General features: G+C 43.2%; 1 protein-coding gene across 1 annotated transcript in view; it reads left to right on the forward strand.

The window, feature by feature from the left end:
• Positions 1-6,835, forward strand: part of T265_13387 (hypothetical protein) — a gene marked incomplete at both ends in the record, with an annotated part of 25,588 nt that overhangs the window by 693 nt on the left and 18,060 nt on the right. The gene's annotated exons all lie outside the window — the stretch shown is intronic.

The following is a 6,835-nucleotide window of genomic DNA, read 5'->3' on the forward strand; positions in this document are numbered from 1 at the left end:
CATATATATATATATATATATATATGTATATATATATATATGCCTCACAAAGGGATTGAACCTTACCACAACTTGTGTGACGGCTTGTGTGACTCCGTGAGCCAGTGGGCTATTCTGGGTGGTGTCCATGTGACACTCACAGAGAGTCGCCGCCAGTTGGCCACCTGTTGGCTCCAATCCGAACTGCTGACCTTCAACGGAATTGTGGGCTGTGGACATGAAACTCCCGTCAGCCTGAGAAGTGTGTATATCTACTCAGGCGTCATCGTGCTCTTGGCTTTGACTATCTTTCACTTGCTCTGTTCAAGAATGGCGGTGGATTTCTCAGTCTCTGCCTATTTGTGCAACTCCGGAATAAAGTGTTCGTTCCAGATAACTGGGACAATTCAACAGAAGTGCCAATTTTCGAAAAAGGATGCTTACAGTGAATGCAGTAACCATAGAGATGTTAGTTTGACTCCCATTGTAACAAGACTTCTGGCGCCACAGAATTTTCTTCGTTTAACAGCGGCACGCAAAACTTTCACCTGTGAGCACCAAGAGGGATTTCAACTGGGTAGAGGCTCCGCCGACCACATGTTCACACTCAGAAACGCCAGACGTACAGAAAACAGTCTTGATATTACTTGGCTTGAGTCGTGCATTTTGACCTGCCGATTGATCGGAACACGCTTGCTCAATGTGGTATGCCCCACAAGTTCGTGAACATGATCCAATCCCTTTATTTACATACTTCTGGGCGGGTGAGGGCGTATGGTGAGCTCTCCAAAAGCTTCCCTACAAAAAGTGGTGTCAGACAAGGATGTCCACTCTCCCCATTATTGTTCAATTCTTCATCGATGAAATAATGAGGCGAACACTGGACGGTTTTCAAAACCCCGGTGTTCAAGCTGTTGCTGGCGAGAGCCTTGTCGATCTGGAGTTAGCAGATGATATTGCCGTCATCTTTGAATACCATGGCTAAGCACAAGCCCTGTTGAATAAACTGACCACCATCATACCATCATTTGGAATGCGCCTTGCTCCTCCAAAGTGCAAAGTCATGCTTCATAACGTGCAGTCTCTGAATATTCCCCTTGCCATTCAAGGAGAATCACAAGGGGTTGTAGAGAACCTTACATGCGTCAGTAGTTGGATTATGTCCGACGGAAACGTCTGACAAAGTCACTGCACGCAACTCAAAGGCAGATATCCCGTCTGCGGATCTGCGTCACGTGTGGCGTCAAAAAGCATATCACTGGGCCTTAGGGATTGCATCTACTGGACTAAAGTAAGGGCCATATCGTTGTACGTTTTCGAGAAGTGGCTTCTGTGGACAGACGGAGTGAGACGTCTTCAGATCTTTTACCAAAAATGCCTCAAATGCTTTGCTGCTATCGGCGAATTTGTAACGAGGTAATTAGAAGACGAGCATTTGCTTGCGCAGCAGGTACTTTATTCGTGCAAAACATTCAACACGATCAGCTCCGTTGGATTGACAATGTGCTACACATGCGGAAACACTATCCACCAAGACGAGTATTGTTCTTCGTGCTTTCTTCAGAAAGGTGAAAACCGAGAGATGGATATCGTATGACTTGTCAAAGAGTGTGAAGGCACTGGTGTGGGTGGAATTGGTGTTGTACGCGATTCAGGATGGAGTCCCCGTGACCCCCGCCCGCTGCGCTTGACTGGGGATATTGCTGGAAATATCATGAACGGTGTCAATGATGTTCCAGATTGTCTGACTGAGCCCTATGATGTTTAGGCATTTCAGGATGCCTGCGTTAGGCGATCACCACGTCACATTATACACTCTTTTCTCTGCTCATCATTCTGAGGTTTTAAATACTACTAGATAAACTGTATGGATGTAAGGCAATAAAGCATCATTATCAACAATATTGCTGGTGTCTCTGATGATAATGCTGATGATGATGATATTTATTAACCTATTTTTCTTTGTTTTACTGTCTTGAATAGACGGATATTCCAAGTCCATTCCTCATCTACCTTGTTCTGTTGTTTCCTGCTGTTTCCTGTAGTGGGTCATGTTCTAATAACACTCCAACCAGCTCCACGATTTGTGTACGTACTACTGAAGATATATGTTTTTTACTAGGTGAAGGACACCACGAGTGAGGTGTATTTGTCACGAGGAATCTACATTTGATTTAGTTTCTTAAAGCTCAAAAAGAGTTGACTTCTAGATAGGATAAAACTTGCTGCACTTAATACATGCTGAGAAACTGAAGAACCAATCAGCAGAAGTCCATTACACACGGTTTTTCATCAGTTGAGTATTATTACTAGTAGCATCACTAGTGCACGAGTCTTCAGGTTGAAGTGCTCACAGTACGATGTGATCGTCCGTTGTGCATCCGTATCAGGCTGAAATTTTCCATTTCTTTTAGGGGAAAATATGGCTTCGCTTGGAGAACAATCGAATGACATCCCGTCTGTCGGCCAACATGTGTTATGTCATATGCGACAGAAATTCTGGACCATGAAATCGTCACCCTTCGTAAATGTATATAGATCAGTTCACCAAGACATTAGACAGGAAGGCACCATCCGGGGCAGCTGCATCCTTTAGCATCCACCTAACATGAAGTCCCTTTGAATTTCAGAAGTGATTATGCTGAGGTAAACTGCTTGACTGTCGTTTATTGTGATCACCAGTTTCTGTCTTTGTGGAATTTTGGGGTCTCTTTAATAGAAAACCTTTCAGGACCAGCAGTATTCTGCGAAGGATTGAAACGAATTCGCAGGACCCATATTTAGGAATCCATAAATCGTTACTGGATAAAGTACTAAAAATAAGTTGTGGTACACAAACCGAGACCCGCAGATTTCGGTTGCTACCGTGTATAGTCCAGAAAATAATATTCGACCCACAGAACGAAAGCAGTTGTTGAACGAAGAGCTGGTCAATGAGACACTTGGTTCTTTCGAATACAACTATACTCTGAAATTGGAATAAATGAAATTTCGTGAATACACAAGCCATTCAGAATGTTGTGCTTATGAACCTTTCTTGCCAGCGCGACGTCTGTCTTCTTAGAAGCAAAACCATTCAGCTATCTCCGAAATTAATGAGCAGCGAGACGTATCTGCCACTTGGATGGAAAAAGGCCATTGTAAACTGCAGACGGTGGTAATTTTTCTCGCCTCAACTAATGGATTCGTTTTCTACGTGTACGTAAACCTGGTTGAGGATGCTTGCCTCAGGGTGTATAAATCTGTGTAAATTGTCCACCGGCCGTGTTAAATGTACACGTATTTAGCTATGCCGGTGAGAAAAATGCTATCGGAATGGACGAAGGTTGTACCTAGGTAAGAATGCGCTGTTGCTCTTCGCCCGAGGAAGCTGAGGTGAAATAGTGGTTGTTGCTGTGTTGAAAAGTGCTGACATGCGACAAGATATCACGTCACCAGGATTTGGAAATTCGCTGTTGGTAAACAAGGTCCAAAGTATAGTAAAATTCCTTCCTCTTATGTGCTTTTAGGGAGAAAGAACACACATGAAAAGCTGGCAAATTTTGTGCGAAATACCCCATGATGCAGAATTCTTAACTGCTCTTGCAAGGTGAGCCTAAGGGACGTATGTAAACCTTGGTATGATGGTTTAACGAGATGAATTTGACGGTATCATTCTTCCCCACAGAAATTCACTTTAGCCAGCTTATGTGTACTTCTAGAATCCAAAAGTTAATTTGATGCTCCTGTTGGCCCATTTTTTGCCCAGGTATTTCCAACCCGACTGGGTAACTACTCTTTGCAAATAAAGTTCATTAAAGCTGAAAAACTAAGGAGCACCGTTCACCCGTTTCATAGCCTCGGAATTTATCATTGTATGAATTTCTACGGTGGTTGAACCCCATCAGACCGTCCGGTTAGTGTTCACAGCGCCAGTTCGGGTGCAGCGACCACACATCTGTGCTTGTTAAATCTGAGTCGTGTTTTTATTTCAAAATGTGTGAGGGTATGTTCGACCACTAGATGAACGCTCAAAGTAAAACTAAACTAAGCAATTCGCTGGGAACTAACTTTGGCCTCTTTAAAAATATTATCGTATTTCTTATTTGGGTCTGCATTAGTCCGTGGTATGGGTCCGCATCGCGATGGGTTCAGAAAGGGTATAGAAGTCTTTTGCGATGCTGCAGTATACCCCAGAGTACATCCTCATATGGATGAACACGTTGACAGAAGAGAACGGGACACATAATCCTTGAAATCCGCTGATACACCGCTTCAACGTCGTTCTACTGAGAGCTGAATTTGAGCCCAGCTTCACTTTCCCATTTTTGGAGAAAGTGGAGCACTTGTGATCATTTGCACAATTTATTGGGCAGGCTTATTGGGTAGGCTTATCTCAATTCCACAGCTCTTTCCCAGTGCATGAAACGGGGCACGGCTTACTAGATAAAATAGCATAAGCCGTCTTCCGGTTAAGTGTATTTTACAGGGAAGATAGAAATATTTTTATCGCCTGGCATCCAACTCATATTCATTAATATCAACCTATAGTGAACTGATCTTGAATGGGCATAGCAAGATCAACAGATTTCCACAATAAACTAGAACTTCATTCAGTATACACTGGATCTACAAAATACACAGGAAACGATTAATCTTGAGAGAACTGAAACTGTCAGTGTCGAGAACAAGGCTTGATAAGTACTTGTGGTACTGAATGAAATTGATTCTTAAGGAACTATGCTATTTAGGTTTCCCCGATGTACCCTACGCTGCATAACTAGCATAGCATTTTGGCACAATTCAAAGACAGCGAAACCGTTGAGCAAGCGCAGCTAGAATCACGTAAACGACTATTTGTCACGTGGCTTTTGCACCCTTTAAAGGGAAACCTGACCGGAGAATGCCTGTGATTCACTTTCTGATTTGAATGTGGAGTTCCTCCACAAACTTGCTACCTTGAATGTAGACCCATTTGCGTGATTCCTACAGGCAGAATGCTGTAGTTCGGAAAGACAGATGGCCTTCCGCTTCCGGTAGTTGGGTACAGTTGATATTTAATGGTTGACTAATAGCATCCTCATTTTGTGGATAATGTCACTCTATGCTGAAAAAAAAACAAGAATCACTGCACTTCCGTTTGAACCTCATTCGGAATAATCAGCACCGAACATCTCAAAAACATCCAGAGAGATTCCAACTCGCAACCTACCTAGTGGTAGCTTTTCACAACAAGTGGCTCACCAGTAGTATTAATAACTCTCACTTAGGGGAAGGGGAGATACAACGACACTCACACTTCAATGACGGAATCGACTTCACATGATCATTTGTTTGACGATTCACTGGCCCGTCGCAACCTGTTGACAATAAATTCACTTGGTGTGTGCAAAACTGGATGCTCGCATCTGAAATAAAAACCCGCGTAAAACTTTTGAGCCTATGACAACTTTATGAACACGAACGGCAATATAGATTATCACGAAAGACCCTTGATTTTTCAACATTCCTGTGAGCATCAGCGCATCTGTGATCTGTAGTATTGTATGATACATGGATGTACCCAATAATTGCGATCGACAGTGAGCTAAAGATCCAGGGTAGTCCGGCTGGAGGCTACAGCTTTGCAACCGAGAAGTCGCAAGGTAAACTAGCCCAGCTTGGAATTAAACTGCTCAGAAACACTGGCTTGATATGATCAGCTGGTAGTGTTTTTGGGACGACTGAGAAACCTCGATGTCAAAGTTGACAAAGCCTCTGGATTCGTACTGCTCCAAATTTGTTCGAGCTTTTCGCCAACTTACGTTTGATATAAAATAGAAAACTAAGATAAAGCACAATCAGAATGCGCACATATACTTGGGTTGGAACCTTCTAACGAAATATCCGCTTAAGACGCTTTGGCCATTCTCAAACACCATAAAAGGAGTATACCTTCTTCAGGGCAACACTGCAGCAGTAAAACTGCTTGGAAGAGACCAAATAGCAGAACTTAGGGGCTGTCTGTCCGAAACTCCGTAAAACCATACTTGAATGTCTAAGCGAATGTCAGTCATCGATCGGGTGACCGTTGATCTGGGCTGAAAACGTCTCGTCATCTGTCGAGGAGACATCGATGGGCAGTTGGGTTGGTTTTGAAGATTTGGGAGGATAGAACTGAAGTATCCACCAAGAAAGGTTATCTACTAAGAACGCCGGAAACCAGTCTACTTTTCATTACGAGACATGTCTTGCTTTTCATTTAACCCTACCATGTGAACTTCTGTCAGAACCATCACTCCCTTTGCAACTGCTTCATTTTTACTGCAAATTGATCCGTCTACCTCGTATTTGTGAGTAGTGTAAACTTGAATTGAATACATTCGGATGGCTGACAGTACAAGCCTCAAGAACCAGAAGCCGTTGAACGCGTAGCTTGTAGCAAAACGGGCATTGACCATAATCGAGTTTATACCATACTGTTGTGCATTTTGGGCAAGTGCTTTTAGGAAATGAGATAAATTAGGACACCAAAAATGTATACACAATAACCTGCCTCAATACTGTACATCGCCTAGACATCAACAATAAGAATGCTGATATTTCGAGGTCATCATCATCATCAACGAGAGCATGACATCAGTGCTCAACACCAATGCTTCACTGCCGTACAACCATGACTTATTTGAAAGCCTTATTGTAAAGAAAAGAATAAAGGTGGATGGGGGAGGGACTTAGTGCTAGCTTAACACAATCATTCCGAGGTGCCTACACCTCCAGACATTCATTCAGGCAATCTGGACAGAAACTGACAACAAGAACGCCACTGACATCGGTCGGTGGCCATATCTTGTAGTGTCTCCAACCAGGCAAAGTGAGGATCACGCGGTCCCCATCC

This window comes from Opisthorchis viverrini (assembly GCF_000715545.1).
Source record: "Opisthorchis viverrini unplaced genomic scaffold opera_v5_62, whole genome shotgun sequence".
Classification (NCBI taxonomy): Eukaryota; Metazoa; Platyhelminthes; class Trematoda; order Opisthorchiida; family Opisthorchiidae; genus Opisthorchis; species Opisthorchis viverrini.